Below are 17,384 nucleotides of genomic sequence, written 5' to 3' on the forward strand. Positions count from 1 at the left end.
CTGCAAAAAATTTGTGCGTGCCCCTTTCTGACCCATGTGTGCAGTCAAACTATTTCTGGGAGCCAGAGGAATTCTCAGAGGAGAGGTTCTATGGCCTTCCTTCTGATCCCCCCACCCAACACACATACAACGAGGAACTCTCCTTTGTTATGATCTTTGAAGGAAGTGGCAGAGGCCATTCTATTTAAGTTGGAGGTCGAGGATAAGCCCAGGCTCAATGATGATTCTCCTCCCAAGGAAGCTGTGACAGTCTCCATTTAGGAATTGGGATACCTAAGCAGACTGACTATGTATAGAGTCCAAAAGGCTCCCGGATTAGAGAAGCCACAGTTGATACAGCAGTCTATGATCAGGAAGCTCAAGGACCCATGCCTTGGTTCCCCCAGGCAGGGATACTCATACTCTGGAATCTTGGGCTCAATGCTTATTTCCCACATCCAGTTCTACCAGCTCTATACGAGCATCTACTTGTGTCACGGCTTGGGGTAGGGGCTTTGGGGTAGGTGAGCCCTTGGGACGCAGTCAGGTTTACACTGCCTACCCAACCCGAAGGCTAGGCAGACCCCAGCTGGCAGCAGGCAAGTCATGCCCCGACAAACACCAGACCAGAAAGTGGCTCTTAAGAGCCCTTGAGGGTGCCCCAACAAGACAGGCAGAGAGTTACTCTTATGAGAGCCCTTGGGGGCTGGCCTGATGGAGTCAAGTCCAGGTAGTAGCTGAAACAAGGCTGGAACAAGACTTGAAGACAAAAACTGGAACAGGACTGAAGATGCAGGCTACAATAAGGCTGCAACTCACATTAGACCAGGCTGGGCAACCCGTTGCAACCGTTGCAATGGCACTGGCTGGGAGTCAGGAACTTCCTTAAATACTACTAAAGAAGAAGTGATGACCTCAGTTCTCTTGCAAGGCTATAAAGGAAGTGCAGGGTTTCCAGGAAGTAAAACAGATTCTTTTTGGCAAGGAAATGCTGCTGCAGACCACGAAAAACAGGTGAGGGGCATGACACTTGAAGTCCTTGATGGGCACTGTGCTAGAGATTAGGTACTCTCCACTGGATCAGGCTACATGCCTTTGCCAGGTAACCAATAAGTGGAAGGAGTGCAGAAATTATGTAGCATGGACCACTTTTATGACTTTTGATGTGACATCCAGACTCTCTGCTATGGGTATCGGCATGCACAGACTCTCATAGCTGCGTGTATCAGACATTGAGCCAACAGTTCAGGAGAACCTGGCAGATGTCCCGTGATAAGGCAATAATCTTTTTGGGGACAAGGTAGAAGAGGTAGCAGACCTCATTAAGAAGAGGACTGATCATCAAGTCCCTGTCTTGGCTTGTTTCTTCTGAAGCTTCCAAATCTTGGAGGTTTTTGAGTGGGAACCAAAAGAGTGCCTACTATTCTCAAAGGCATAACTACATTCCTTCCTCCAATTTTCAGCAACAGGCCCAGCCTCCATGCTCCTGTCTCTGGCAGCCAGCTCCCCAGCCTAAGCAAGGGGTGAGCTTTTGACAGGCTCCAGCAGAGCATAGCCAACATAAAAGTACCCATCCCAGACGATTTACTGAATGGAGGGAGACTGAATTGTTTTCCAAGTGAGGTGGCCCCTTGTAACCTCAGACTTGTGGGTTTTGCAAATAGTCCGGGAGGGTTGCATCTTAAATTGGCATGAACTTCCTCCAAATTGCCCATAGAGCCACAAAATTCAGCTCTCAGCACCAGGAAGTGCAAACCTGCTCCACTAAGGGAAGAAGGGAAGGAATTCTATTCCAAGTACTTTCTTGTGCCCAAGAAGATGGGGGATTTTGTCCCATCCTAGACCTAAGGGCCCTGAACAAATATCTGATCAAAGAAAAGTTCAGGATGATTTCCCTGGGCACCCTTCTTCCCATATTTCAGGAAAACAATTGGCTATGCTTTCTGGACTTTAAAGGATGCTTATACCCACATTCAGATATACCCCAGTCACAGGAAGTATCTCAGACTTCAGGTGGGGAAACACCACTACCAGTAACACATCCTGCCATTTGGCCTTGCATCTGCTCCCAGAGTTTTTACCAAATGCTTAGTCGTAGTTGCAGTATCGCTACACAGACTGAGTGTTCATGTGTTTCCCTTCTTGGACAATTGGCTAGTCAAGAGCACATCAAAGGAAGATACTCAAGAATCAATGCAGAAAACTACTCGGGTGTTGGAGCTACTAAGGTTCAGTATTAAGTATCCCAAGTCCCATCTACTTCCAGCCAGTAATTGGAGTATATAAGAGCCCTGTTAGACACGGTGCAAGTTCAAACCTACCCGCCTATGGCATGGGCGGATGCTTTCATTACCATTGCCATTTAGATTAAGTGCAGCCAGCAGGTCACAGCTCAGAAGATGTAGATGTAATGGGCCACATGGCCTCCACAGTGCATGTCACTCCCATGGCTTGCCTCCATTTATGGGCCATCAGTGGACTCTTGCTTCCCAGTTGTGTCAAGTGATGGGAAACCTTGCAGATGTCATCACAGTTACACCGGAGTTGGCCCAGTCCCTCTGCTGGTGGATGATTTGGACCAATTTGACCCTGAGACTTTCATTCCAAATTCCTACGCCCTATAAAGTTCTAAACACAGATGCATTCATTCTGGGGTAGAGGGCCCATGTAGATGGGCTTCACAGCCGGGGACTCTGATCTGCTTAGGAGTCTGATCTTCAAATTAGCCTTCTGGAGATGTGGGCAATCTAGAACGCACTAAAGGCTTTCAATGATTGGCTGCTAAACAAATTTGTGCTAATACAATCAGGTTGCACTGTACTCTGTTAACAATCAAGGGGTAGTGGATCCTACCCCTTGTGTTAGGAGGTGGTTGGGATGTGGAACTGGGCTACCAGCCACAGCATGATACTCAGAGCCACATACCTGGCAGGGAAAGACAACTGTATAGCGGACAGACTGAGCAGGGTAATGCAACCACAAGCGTGATCTCTCAACATGGGCATTCTCTGCAAGATATTCCGAGAGTGGTGTACCCCCTTGGTGGATCTTTTTTCCTCTCACCTCAACAGCAAGGCCCCTCAGTTCTTCTCCAGACTCAGATCCCATGTTGGATGCCTTCCTCGATTGGAGAGAGGGTCTTTTGAATGTTTCATAGGGAAGGCTCTGTTGAAACTTGAGCAGGATTGGAGAGCCATGATACTCATGCCATACTGGCCAAGGCTAATATGATTCCTTCTACTTCTGGAGTTGTCCTCCGAAGAACCGTGAAGATTGGACTGTTTTCCAACTCTCATCACATAGAACAGGGGATCTTTTCTGCATCCCCACCTCCAGTCCCTGACCTTTGTGGATGGGATGATGAGAGTGTAGAATTTGCTTCCCTTTGACTGCCTGAGGGTATCTCCAGAATCCTGCTGGCTTCCAGAAAATATTCTGCTAAGAGGTGTTTTGCAAGGACAGCAGGCCAAAGATTCTCTCAGTCCCTCCCATCTTCCCTAGGAGTTGCATTCTTTATGCTTTTTTTTTTTTTTATTCAACTGATTGTCCTGCTCGACTCGGACAGGCGGGAAGGCACTTGTGCATGTATGGTGCAGCCTACGGGGCTGTATCAGGAGACATCACCGTCTGTGAGAATGCTTGGCCTGTTGTCCTGGGAGAACACCTGCTGCAGGTTAGCAACTTCACTTTTTTAAAAATTTTTATTTGTACCCCGCGCTTTCCCACTCATGGCAGGCTCAATGTGGCATAGGTACTTATTTGTACCTGGAGCAATGGAGGGTTAAGTGACTTGCCCAGAGTTACAAGGAGCTGCCTGTGCCTGCAGTGGGAATCGAACCCAGTTCCCCAGGACCAAAGTCCACCACTCTAACCACTAGGCCACTCCTCCACTGTGGAGGCAATAGTGTGTAGAGTTTTGAAACAAAACTGAGTGCCATTTTCTTTGGAAAGCAAGACCTGAAGAAAAAGTAGGCATTGCATGTCGGTGGGTATTTCTTCCTAAGGCATGCTGGTGACAAAGCGATTAATTCTATCATTGAACTGGAAGCCTAGTGGAACAGGAGGAAATTGTTGGGCATGACTCTTACTTTTATATGTCCTTCACTTCCCTTTAAGATTGAATGAAATTGATGGGAGGCATAATAATCTGGCTTAACTGGGCAGAAACAGAGAGGAGTTAGAAAAGAAAGTACTGATACTATTACTTCTTGAGTCTTCAAAATAGTGTGGACATAGCCATTAAGGGTCAGATTCCCAAAGGTAGGCGCCGTCACAATCCGCTTTAAGCACCAGTTCTGTAAAGGTCACTTAGTACTAATCAGCCTTTATAGGATAGCACTTAGCTCGGCTTCCCACACCCAACTTTGGGCATGAGGATTTGGGCCTGCTGAAACCTGGCGTAAATCCTTGCGTCCAGCTGATAGCAGTTGGGCACGTAAATCCAAGTATTCTATAATATCACGCCTAATTTCTGGGAATGCCCCTGACCCACCCATACCCCTCTCATGGCCACACCCCCTTTTGAGTTGCGTATTGTGAAATTTAGGTGCACATTATAGAGTAGCATGTATGAGAGATGCGTGTGTAAGTTCTAATTACCGCAAGTTAAATCCAGTAACTGATTGTTAGCACTTAATTGACTAAATAGTTTACGCATGCATTTGTGATCTGGGAGAAAGTGTTATGAATTAATTCCATAAGTATACATAAGTGCATAAGTGTTGCCATACTGAAGGTCCATTAAGCTCAGCATTCTGTTTCCAACAGTGGCCAATCCAGGTTACAAGTACCTGGCAAGATCCCAAAACAGTACAGTACATTTTATGCTGCTTATCCCAAAACAGTACAATATTTTTTATGCTGCTTATAAATAAGCAGTGGATTTTCCATCTTAATAATGGCTTATGGATTTTTCTTTTAGGAAACTATCCAAACCTTTTTTAAACCCCGCTAAGCTAACTGCTTTTACCACATTCTCTGGCAACAAATTCCAGAGTTTAGTTACACGTTAAGTGAAGAAATATTTTCTGTGATTTTTGTTTTAAACTTACTACTTTGTAGCTTCATTGCGTGCCCCCCCTAGTCCTACTATTTTTGGAAAGAGTAAACAAGTGATTCACGTCTACCCGTTCCACCCCACTCATTATTTTATAGACCTCTATCATACCTACCCTCAGCTGTCTTTTCTCCAAGCTAAACAGCCCTAACCGCATTAGCCTTTCCTCATAGGGAAGTCGTCCCATCCCCTTTATTATTTTCATTGCCCTTCTCTGTACCTTTAATAATGCCACTATATCTTTTTTCAGATGCAGAGACCAGAATTGCACACAGTATTCGAGGTTCTGTTGCACCATGGAGCGATACAAAGGCATTATAATGCCCTTATTTTTGTTTTCCGTTCCTTTCCTAATAATACCTAACATTCTGTTCGTTTTCTTAGCCACCGCTGCATGCTGAGCAGAGAGTTTCAATGTATCATCAATGATTTATTTATTTATTTATTTATTAGGGTTTATTTACCGCCTTTTTGATTACATCTAGATCACTTTCCAGAAGGTCTGTGAATCTCTGGAGGTTTAGGTTTTTTCTGGTAATAAAATAAAGTCGGAGACATTGTGCCTGTTCAGTTTGATGCATGAATTGTTTGCGTAGATTTGAGAAAAATAGCCTTGATCGCATCCTTCTCTCAGCAGTTAGTGTACGTTGCTTTGTGGAAGTAGTGATGCTGTCAGTAGCCCATCACTCGCTCCTCATTCATTACTGTAGGAGACCATGGTCCTGCTACATGGACCCAAAGGTCTACTCACCTCTGCTTTAATGCAGTATTTCACCATAGCCAAAATTGCAGGTGCTGTGATACACCAGCTGACAGTGGGTTGCAAGCATACTGTATTCTCTAGTGAAGGAAGGACTTCATTTTTCTCAAGCTGTTTTCTGAGATCAGTTTGGGTTGCTGCAGTATGTATAAAGGTTAGAAAGGGGTAAGGGCAGGGCATAATAAACTGCTGAAGAGAGAACATCCCCACAAATATAAAAAGCAAAGTTGAACTTTGTGTGTGTATGTACACACTTATATTTTTCTATTGAGAGGTGGAAAATGTTAAGCTACTGTATATCAATACATTTTAGCAGATTATGACAGCTGCAGTTTTGAAAGATAAATATAATCCAGTCTTTAAAACCCTTTTCTGTGTTTGCACTCCTGCCAATAAAAGTGTGGTATTGGCAATTCAGATAGTGAGGCATGTGTTTTGCTCTCTCAGAACATTAAGTAGTTATTCTCCTCTACTGACTTTATTGCCTGAGAGCTCACAGTAGTATTTAACTTATTGATAGAACATGTAGCAAAGGTGGGGCAGTTGTAAAAGGAGCTTCATTTGCAATGGCTCCATTTCTGCAAAACTCTGAAGGTGCAGAGGCTGTGACCTCCAAACCTGTATTTAGACATAGGACTTTTTCTTTATATATGCCACTCCTGCGGGGACTCAGAAAACTTGTACAGCACATCCAAGTGCTGCCATAAAGGTGCTGGCTGGCCTTGAACCAACAGTGGCGAGAAATCTGCTTAGGGATCAATGGGTGTCTCTGAGCAGCAAGAGTAAAGCAATTTAGAAAGGTTTGCTCACAACCCATGTCTGGTCTTCAAATGTCACCCCCAAGGAACTGGGTTGGTTCTCAGGTCTCATAAGAGGTTGTAGAGGTAGGAAAACTGAAAATGGACAAATCTATGGTGGTGTTCAGTTGGTTGTATTCACTCCCAGTGCTCAAGGGCCATTTTCAGGGTATCCATGATGAATATACATAAGAGAGATTTGCATACAGTGGAGGTAGTAAGCATGCAGATCTTTCATGCATACTCATATGGATATCCTAAAAAGTTGGCCCTTGAAGACTGAAAGGATGGGAGGAAACATCAGGGAGGTTCTGACAGATCCACTAAAGGGACATGGTTAGTAGATCCATGGAGATGGGTGTTTACATGAGACTGGAGAAGAATCAGTGTTAGCCATCTTTACAGAATAGGTAATGGGGTAGACACTGAACATTATAAACCAATGTATGTGACTAATTTTACCAGGAAATATTATAGCCAAACCTACCTTGCAGATAACGTGTGATAACATTATCACATGATAATCCTCAGTAAATGACCCTCCAAATCCAGTAGATTAGTGGTAGGACTTAAGGTGACAGAGTGAATTGGAAATGGGTTGAGGGATAGACAAGAGTGTGATGATAATTGGAATTCAGTATGAAGAAAGGAAGGTGATGAGTGGAATTCAGGGTCAGTCCCAAGATCAGTTCTGTTCCGCTTATCTTTGTGAACAATATATTAGTTTAGGAAAAAACATTTTGAGCCCGATATTCAGTGCCATTTAACTAGTCAGGAACGGCTCTTGGCCGGTTGAATAGCACTTAGCTGGATAACCGCTAATATTCAGCATGAGATAACCAGTTATCTCCATTGAATATTAGCAGCTAGCTGGTAACCGGCTGTGTCATATGACTTAGCCAGTTAAATGCAAATATTCAGCACTAACCGACTATGTTTAACGGTTAAGATAGGCCCTGCTATTAATGTGGCCTGTTTTTTAAAAATTCTTTTTTTTTTATTGATAATCTTCAAAACAGAGTAATATAAACCAGACAGCAGGTATATAGAAACAAACCCCCTAGATCCCCTTCCTAAGGCTCCACATAAGAGAAGGGCACGGAAAAGAATAACCACTAAATGGAAAGGTTCCAGTCACATTTGATTCACTGGAGTAGACTGCCAATTGCGGAAGCCATCCCAGATGGCATGAAATTTGGTTAATTGTCTTGTCCCGATAGCTGTCAGTTGTGACATCAAGCAGAGATACTCCAGTTGTTGTAAAGTCACTGACAGATCCGGAGCAGAAGAGCACTCCCATGCTGCTGCCAGTGCTAATTGAAAGGCAGTAAAAAATATGAATTACCAATTTATGTTGTGGTATTGTAATTCCAAGTGGTTTGTGGTGAAAAATGCAAGATTCTGCTTGTAAGAGATAGGGAGCCCCCAATATTTGCTATATCAAAGCATGTACCTCTGTCCAGTAGTTTTGTATTACAGGATGTTTCTATTACACATGATGCATATCCCCCACCATATCGCAATTGCGCCAAACAGAATCTCTTACCATACTTAAAATGTTGTATCATTGGTACTACACCCTACAAAGGCTCTTGAAACTTTTTATGTCCATTTTTATTCAATGTACTGGAGACAGATAATTTAAAGAGATATTTAAAACTCATTTCCCCATTTTTGACTCATATGTTGTCCCCAAGTCCCTCTCCAAAAATGAATATAATAAACGGGGGGGGGGGGGGGGGGGAGGAAGAAGCCAGCAACACTTTACTTCATCCCCCTCTCATAGCCCTTTCCAATAGTGTTTTATTAACCGATTAGTGCCCATTGTTCCCATATGGGAACAAATCAATTTGTTCCCATATGGCTTCTTATGGGAACATTGGGCACTAATGGGTTAAGAAGAAGGTCTATATGTGCTTTCCTATAGATATAATCCTGTATTTGTCTATACTGAAAAATCTGGTAGAGGGGCAAGCCATATTCTTCCTGTAGATCTTGAAATGATGAAAGGTCCCCCTCCTCCTAAATCTGTCCAAGCACATATATGTAGCCTGTTGAACTCCCACTGTCGATATTTTCCCTCATTCCGCCCAGGGACAATCCCAGGAGCATAGTATATAGGTTTTTGTAATAAATAAGCCCTATTAGCGAAAACCTTTTTCCGTATGTCATATAACTGCCAATACCTACAGGTAATCTCCTAACACCCTCAAGAGCTCAGGATAAGAAAGCTATGGAACCACCCACAAGGGCGTTGTTCCATGCTCATCCATACCTTAAAGGAATGGTCTATCCAGCCCTTCAGAATATGGAGCTGAACAGACTGGTAATAGAGAAAAAAATAAGGTACCACCCCTCCCCCCTGCTTTATGGGTGGTATAAAGCTTTAGCTCACATTCTAGGTGGGCGTTTATTCAAAATATATCCAAATACCCTCCTTTTAATCCTGAGAAAAAGTTTTCTGTATCAGGAGAGTTATGGCCATGAATAAATAGAGCAATTTGGGCAACAACATCATCTTAATTTTGTTGATTCTACCCACCCATGAAAGACTAAGGTCTTCCCATTTATCTAAGTCCTTAAAAACCTTATCTACTTTTGAGAGGGAAATTTGTCACATAAAGTTAATTGATATTGGCGGTCAAGTCACTCCAAGTTATCTGATATGATGTGGTTCCAAACAGTATGGAAATCGAGCCTGTAAGGATGTTATTGTTCCCACATCCAAATTAAGATTCAAGATCTCAGATTTTAACATGTTTATCTTAAGTAGAGGCGTGTGGTAGCCGTGTTAGTCCACTCTTAAGGTTATCAATAGAAATCAAACAAAATAAAACATGGAAAAGAAAATAAGATGATACCTTTTTTATTGGACATAACTTAATACATTTCTTGATTAGCTTTCGAAGGTTGCCCTTCTTCGTCAGATCGGAAATAAGCAAATGTGCTAGCTGACAGTGTATATAAGTGAAAACATTCAAGCATTACTATGACAGTCTGACAGGGTGGGAGGAGGGGGGTGGGTAGGAAGTATGCATGGGGACATGTTTATCTTAAAGCCATGTATTGCCTCAGCTCCACTTCCAGGTGTAACAGGGAAGTACGCGGTCGGGTCTGTAAGCACCAGTAAAATATCAGCTGCAAAAAGTTGTAATTTATATTCCTTCACGCCCCACCAAAGCCCAGTAATCAGGGACTGCTGTCGAATGGCGTGTGTTAACTGTTCAATAACAATAGCAAATAACAATGGGGATAAAGCACACCCCTGCCGCGTCCCTCGGTGTAAAGTAAAGGTGGGTGTACAGGTGCCATTGATTTTTATACAAGCTTCTGGCTGAGCATAGAGCTGATGAAGCCAAGTAATGAAACAGCCAGAGAATTCCATCTTATCCAAAAGCTCAAACAGGGAAGTCCAGTGAACCCTATCAAATGCCTTTTCAGCTTCTAGAGACAGGAAAAGCATAGGGGTATAACCTCTATGGGCCTGCTGGATAAGATGTATGACTATGAGTGGAGGAGTGGCCTAGTGGTTAGGGTGGTGGACTTTGGTCCTGGGGAACTGAGGAACTGAGTTCAATTCCCACTTCAGGCACAGGCAGCTCCTTGTGACTCTGGGCAAGTCACTTAACCCTCCATTGCCCCATGTAAGCCGCATTGAGTCTGCCATGAGTGGGAAAGTGCGGGGTACAAATATAACAAAAAATAAAATCACAAAATCAGACTGATCACTGTGAATCAAATAAGATAATTACCTTTAGAGGCGCTGGGCCAAATGTTTTGTAAATATAATCTATGTTCAACAGGGAAATGGGTTGATCAGCACCACAAAACTGGGGGGGGGGGGGGGGGGGTCTTTCCCTGGTTCAGGCAGCACAGTGATTGCTGCTTGTGTCCAGGAGTCCAGCAAATGTCTGCTCGTCTCCAAATAATTAAATACACGATGTAACAATGAGGCCCAGTGCGTCCTAAAAACATTTATAGTACTCATTCATAAAGCCATTCACCCCTGGAGCCTTCCCAACAGGGAGGCTCTTAATAGCCCAATAGACCTCATCTAATTCAATGGGGCAAGATAAATTATCAACATTCAAAGCAGAGAGCCGAGGAATAGCAAGAGAGGCTAAATAAGACTGTATGTCCTCTGCCATGGGGGCAGTATCCAGAGTATAAAGTTGTTCAAAGAAATGTATGAAAGTCTGTCTTACACCTGCTGTGGATTTATGAAGTACGCCTGCCTCATCTCGAATAGAGCTGATGTGAGTCTGCACTGCCCTTTCTCTGCAATTTACAAGGAAGAAGGTGACTGGCTCGATCACCAAATTCAAAATATTGTTGTACTTGTTTTAATGTGGTCACTACCTCTGCCAACTGCAGCTCACCCAGCTCTACCCAAAGTCTGTGCAAATCACCGCCTCCCACCTTAAAGACTGAGCCCAAGATCTTTGCCTGATGTTGTAAGGTCATTATTTTCCCTTGCAATTCCCTTTCCTTCCTCTGCCGTGTAGTTTTGAAGTGAGCCTGCAAACCAATAAGGTTCCCCCGCATGACCGCTTTATTCCCTTCCCAAAGTATAAGCGGGTTAATCTCCTCAGTATCATTATGTTTGATATAGTAACATAGTAGATGACGACAGAGAAAGACCTGCGCAGTCCATCCAGTCTGCCCAACAAAATAAACTCATATGTGCTACTTCATGTTATACCTGACCTTGATTTGTATCTGCCCAGCACTAGCCCCGCCTCCCAACCACTAGCCTCGCCTCCCACCACCGGCTCTGCCACCCAATCTTCGCTAAGCTTCTGAGGATCCATTCCTTCTGAACAGGATTCCTTTATGTTTATCCCACGCATTTTTTAATTCCGTTACCGTTTTCATCTCAACCACCTCCTGCGGGAGGGCATTCCAAGTATCCACCACTCTCTCCGTGAAAAAATACTTCCTGACATTTTTCTTGAGTCTGCCCCCCTTCAATCTCATTTCAAGTCCTCTAGTTCTACCGCCTTCCTATCTACGGAAAAGGTTCGTTTGCGGATTAATACCTTTCAAATATTTGAACGTCTGTATCAATATCACCCCTGTTTCTCCTTTCCTCCAGGGTATACATGTTCAGGTCAGCAAGTCTCTCCTCATACATCTTGTAACGCAAATCCCATACCATTCTTGTAGCTTTTCTTTGCACCGCTTGAATTCTTTTTACATCCTTAGCAAGATATGGCCTCCAAAACTGAACACAATACTCCAGGTGGGGCCTCACCAACGACTTATACAGGGGCATTAAAATATCTTTTCTTTTGCTGGTCACACCTCTTTCTATACAGCCTTGCAACCTTCTAGCTACGGCCACCGCCTTGTCACACTGTTTCGTCGCCTTCAGATCCTCAGATTCTATCACCCCAAGATCCCTCTCCCCATCTGTACATATCAGACTCTCACCGCCTAACACATACATCTCCCGTGGATTTCTACTCCCTAAGTGCATCACTTTGCATTTCTTCACTTTGAATTTTAATTGACAAATCTTAGACCATTCTTCTAGCTTCCTCAGATCCTTTTTCATGTTTTCCACTTTCTCCTGGGTGTCCACTCTGTTACAAATCTTAGTATCATCCGCAAAAAGGCAAACTTTACCTTCTAACCCTTCGGCAATGTCACTCACAAATATATTGAACAGAATCGGCCCCAGCACCGATCCCTGAGGCACTCCACTACTCATCTTTCCCTCATCCGAGCAAATTCCATTAACCACCACCCTCTGGCGTCTGTCCGTCAACCAGTTCCTAATCCAGTTCACCACGTTGGGTCCTATCTTCAGCCTGTCAAGTTTATTCAAGAGCCTCCTGTGGGGAACCGTGTCAAAAGCTTTGCTGAAATATAAGTAGATTATGTCTATAGCACGTCCCTGATTCAATTCTCCGGTCACCCAGTCAAAGAATTCAATGAGATTCATTTGGCACGATTTCCCTTTGGTAAAACCATGTTGTCTCGGATCTTGCAACTTATTGGCTTCCAGGAAATTTACTATCCTTTCCTTCAGCATCGCTTCCATTACTTTTCCAATAACCGAAGTGAGATTTACCGGCCTGTAGTTTCCAGCTTCTTCCCTATCACCACTTTTGTGAAGAGGGACCGCATCCGCTGTTCTCCAATCCCATGGAACCTCTCCCGTCTCCAAGGATTTATTAAACAAATCTTTAAGAGGACCCGCTAGAACCTCTCTGAGCTCCTTCAATATCCTGGGGTGGATCCTGTCCGGTCCCACAGCTTTGTCCACCTTTAGATTTTGAAGTTGTTCATACACATTCTCTTCCGTGAACGGTGCTATATCCACTCCATTCTCATATGTACTTTTGCCAGTCAATCATGGTCCTTCTCCAGGATTTTCTTCTGTGAAAACAGAACAAAAGTATCTATTTAACAAATTAGCTTTTTCTTCATCATTATCTACATAGCGGTTCGCAGCATCTTTCAGTCTCACAATTCCCTTTTTAGCCTTCTTCCTTTCACTAATATACCTGAAGAAATTTTTGTCACCCTTCCTTACATTTCTAGCCATTTGTTCTTCCGCTTGCGCTTTCGCCAGATGTATCTCTCTCTTGGCTTCTTTCAGTTTCATCCAGTATTCCTCTCCGTGTTCCTCTTGAGGTTTTCTGTATTTCAGGAACGCCAACTCTTTAGCCTTTATTTTCTCAGCCACTTGCTTGGAGAACCATATTGGGGTTTTTTTTCTCTTGCTTTTATTTACTCTCCTTACATAAAGGTTTGTGGCCATATTTATCCTTCCACTTCTCATTCGTCCTCCCAGTCCATCAGCTCCTTCCTCAGGTATTCCCCCATTTTACTAAAGTCAGCATGCTTGAAATCCAGGACTTTGATTTTTGAGTGGCCGCCCTCCACTTCAGCTGTCATATCAAACCAAACTGTTTGATGGTCACTGCTGCCCAGGTGGGCACCCACTCGGACATTTGACACACTATCCCAATTTATTTATTTATTTATTGCATTTGTATCCCACATTTTCCCACCTATTTGCAGGCTCAATGTGGCTTACATAGTTTTGTTAACATTGTCATTTCAGGATATCAGGTACCATTAGTAATGTGTAGTGATTAAGTAAGGGAAGAAAGGAGAAGGAAGGGAGTGATTAGGGTAGTTATAGAAGGTGGGCGTTCATAATTGAGTGGGTTGGTGAGGTGGCTCAGTGAGGCTATAGGTTCTCATTGTAGGCGTTGTTGAAGAAAAATGTCTTCAGGGATTTTTGAAAGTTAGTTGTTTCGTTGATTGCTTTTAAATCTGTAGGTAATGTATTCCATAACTGCGTGCTCATGTAAGAGAAGGTAGTGGCATGCAACAGCTTGTATTTAAGTCCTTTGCAGCTGGGGTAGTGCAGGTTGAGAAATTTGCGGGATGATCTTGTGGCATTTCTGGGAGGTAGGTCCACAAGGTTTAGCATGTAGATTGGGGCGTCTGCGTGAATGATTTTGTGAACAATCGTGCAGATCTTGAACGCAATGCGTTCCTTAAGTGGGAGCCAGTGAAGTTTCTCTCTTAGGGGTTTTGCACTTTCATATTTAGTTTTTCCAAATATGAGTCTGCGGCCGTATTCTGGGCGGTTTGGAGCTTTTTGATTGTCTGTTCTTTGCAACCGGCGTACAGTGCATTGCAGTAGTCCAGATAACTTATTACCATTGACTGTACCAGGGTACGGAAGATGAGTCTCAGGAAGAAAGGTTTTACTCTTTTGAGTTTCCACATGGCGTAGAACATCTTTTTCGTCGTGTTTTTCACTTGGGTATCAAGAGTGAGGTTTTGATTAATGGTGACTCCAAGAATTTTCAAGTTTTGTGAGACAGGAAGAGAACAGTATGATGTGGTTATGGTGGAGAAGTTTTTTGTGTTATGTTGTGAGGTGAGTACAAGACATTGTGCTTTTTCTGCGTTAAGTTTTAGTTGGAATGCATCTGCCCAGGTGTGCATTATTTGGAGGCTTTGGTTGATCTCGTTGGTGATTTCATTTAGATCATGTTTGAACGGGATATAAATTGTGACATCATCTGCATATATGTAGGGGTTGAGGTTTTGATTGGCTAGTAGTTGTGAGCACCAGATCCAGTGTTGTTCCCTCCCTCGTGGGTTACGTCACCATTTATCTGAGCAGATCACTTTGGAAAGCATCCACGATCTCTCTACTTCTTTCCGATTCTGCAGATGGAACCTTCCAATCTACATCCAGCAGATTGAAATCTCCCAGCAACAGCACCTCTCTCTTCTTTCCCAACATTTGAATATCTGCGATCAGATCTTTATCTAGTTCCTCCAATTGTGTCGGAGGTCTGTAGACAACACCCACATGGACAGAGGTTCTATCATCTCTTTTTAAGGTGATCCATATCACTTCTTCCTTTTCCCAGGTCCCTGTCATTTCAGTCGCTGCGATATCATTTCTCACATACAGAGCTACTCCTCCACCTTTGCAACCATCTCTATCCTTCCTAAATAGATTATAGCCTGGTATGTTTGCATCCCATTCATGGGAACCATTGAGCCATGTCTCCGTGATTGCAACAACGTCTAAGTCTGCCTCCAACATCAGGGCTTGAAGGTCATGAACTTTATTGCTTAGACTGCGAGCATTTGTGGTAATCGCTTTCCATCTACATTTCTGTGGAATTTTAATCTTCTGTTTAGTTTCTTGTTTAGTCTCACTTCCTGCTGTGTTGGTGAGATATAGACTAACAGATCCCTCTCCACCTGACTCTCGTTGACTGGGTCTTGCAATAAAGCGTCATGAAGATGCCAATACCGAAGGCCCCACTGTTCCACCCCCACTAACAACTCAGGTTGCACTGGAGAATGATCCGACCATCTACAAGGCCAGATTGCTAAATCCTCAAACCAATAATCCATGCAAGAGTGAGTTTTATGCACTGCTGAGTAGAATGTATATTTCTTCTCTCCACAAGTCAACCAAACTCCATCTAGCCAGGAAGACTGTAAAGACTCACCGATTGACTGTTCACGAGAAATTGTCCAGCAAAGGATTTAATGTAAGATTGAAGTCGCCCCCTAATAGAATTCTGCCTTGAGCATGTTTTAAAATTACTAAACTTAAGTCCTGTAAAAACACCCCCTAATCGTAATTAGGAGTATATACATTGAGCAAAGTATGGGTCATGGATACCAGTTGGACCAAGAGGAGAAGAGATCGTCCCTCTTTACCTCTCACCAACTTCTTAACCACCCACGGATATTTACAAGATAAAGCTATCAAAACTCCCCTATTTTTCTTTTGGACAACGTTAGAAGCATACTATATGGTGGGATATTGCCTATACCTATACAGTTTTTTATATCTAGGAAGCAAATGAATCTCCTTCACATATGCTATTGCGGCATCTGTCCTCTCAAGTTCTTTAAATAAAAGTTGTTGCTTTATCAGGGAATTGAGGCCTCTAATGTAACTGATCAAAGTTTCCCTATCCATCTGATAAAGTCTTCAAAAGAACATGAACCCAGGTGAACCTGAAAAACGAGGGACCCTTAAGAACCATTTCACCTACAGACCCCCTCCCACTCTTCCACACCCAAAACTTCCCCCAGTGGGACCCCACAGCTCCCACTCCTCCACCTTTATCCTCCCCTACCTCTCTACCCTTATCCTCCCCCTCCATCCAAATATAAAGCAGTCCCCCCTCCTCTATATAGAGAGGCCACTTAGTAGAGGAAGTGCATTCTCAGGACAGTCTCTCCCCCCCCCCCCCCCACAAGAAAATACACGTCATAAAAGAATAAACCCCCCTGGCATATATTCTAAAGAGCTAAGACAAAACACTAACCCAAGCTCATTATAACTAAGAAAAAGTCAGAAAAAAGTAAGCAAGATAGCTCATCAACCACAAATGCTCAACCAGTCCAGCTCTGGAAACACACACTCCTGCAAGTCATCTGCTGCCCTGGAGGCATTCCAGCAAACTCCCAGCCAATCATCCTCCGCTGACAGGCTACTCAAGTAGCACCAGCCTCAGACATAGTTTTTGCAGACAATTGTCTTTTCAAGCGGCCACCCCCTTTAATCACCCTCTGCCATTTTGGTGGATCTGACAGCCCAAGAGACAGTTTACGTCCACATGGTTGTTGTGCATTAGTAGAAGCACTAGTCTCTGGAAATAGTTGCTGGACCTCCGCAATTGTGCTTACCTGGTGTAATTTACCAACCTTGTAGAATATCAGGGCAAAAAGGTGGCACCATTTGTATTGTATACCTGTTGTTAGCAATTGTAGAGTTACAGGCCTTAACTCCATGCAGTTTCAAAGTGATGCTTGCAAGATTCTGGTAGATCTCTATCAGATATGAGTCCCATTTAAAATTCTCTGCTTTCTTGGCAGCCTGCAAGACCTGTTCTTTGATTTTGTAGTTGGTAAAACAAGCTACTATATCTGTTGGCATATTGTTGCGAAGTGTCCCCAGGACTCTATGGGTCCTGTCTAGCTGAATTGTGGATCCCTCCGTGCCAAGTAGAGCCCCCAAAATACTTTGTACTACCTGTTGACAGTCTATATAAGCGGGGGGTTCAGGCACTCCATGAAAGCATAAATTATAGCGCCAACTTCTGTTTTCCATATCTTCCATCTTATCTTGAATCAACTTATATGCAGTTTTGAGGTCCGGCAATTGGGTATCCATATTTAGGAGACCGTCATTTGGATCTATCTTGTTTTTATTGTTCTACTGGATGTACAGATCTGTTTTGCCTCTTGATTGTGGACTCACTTGTACATAGTCATTGTGGACTAG

General features: G+C 43.4%; 1 protein-coding gene across 2 annotated transcripts in view; it reads left to right on the plus strand.

Moving 5' to 3' along the window:
• GRK4 (G protein-coupled receptor kinase 4) overlaps positions 1 to 17,384 on the plus strand; it is a 324,643-nt gene that overhangs the window by 173,159 nt on the left and 134,100 nt on the right. The window lies entirely within an intron of this gene.

The sequence above is a fragment of the Microcaecilia unicolor genome, chromosome 2 (assembly GCF_901765095.1).
Source record: "Microcaecilia unicolor chromosome 2, aMicUni1.1, whole genome shotgun sequence".
Taxonomy (NCBI): Eukaryota; Metazoa; Chordata; class Amphibia; order Gymnophiona; family Siphonopidae; genus Microcaecilia; species Microcaecilia unicolor.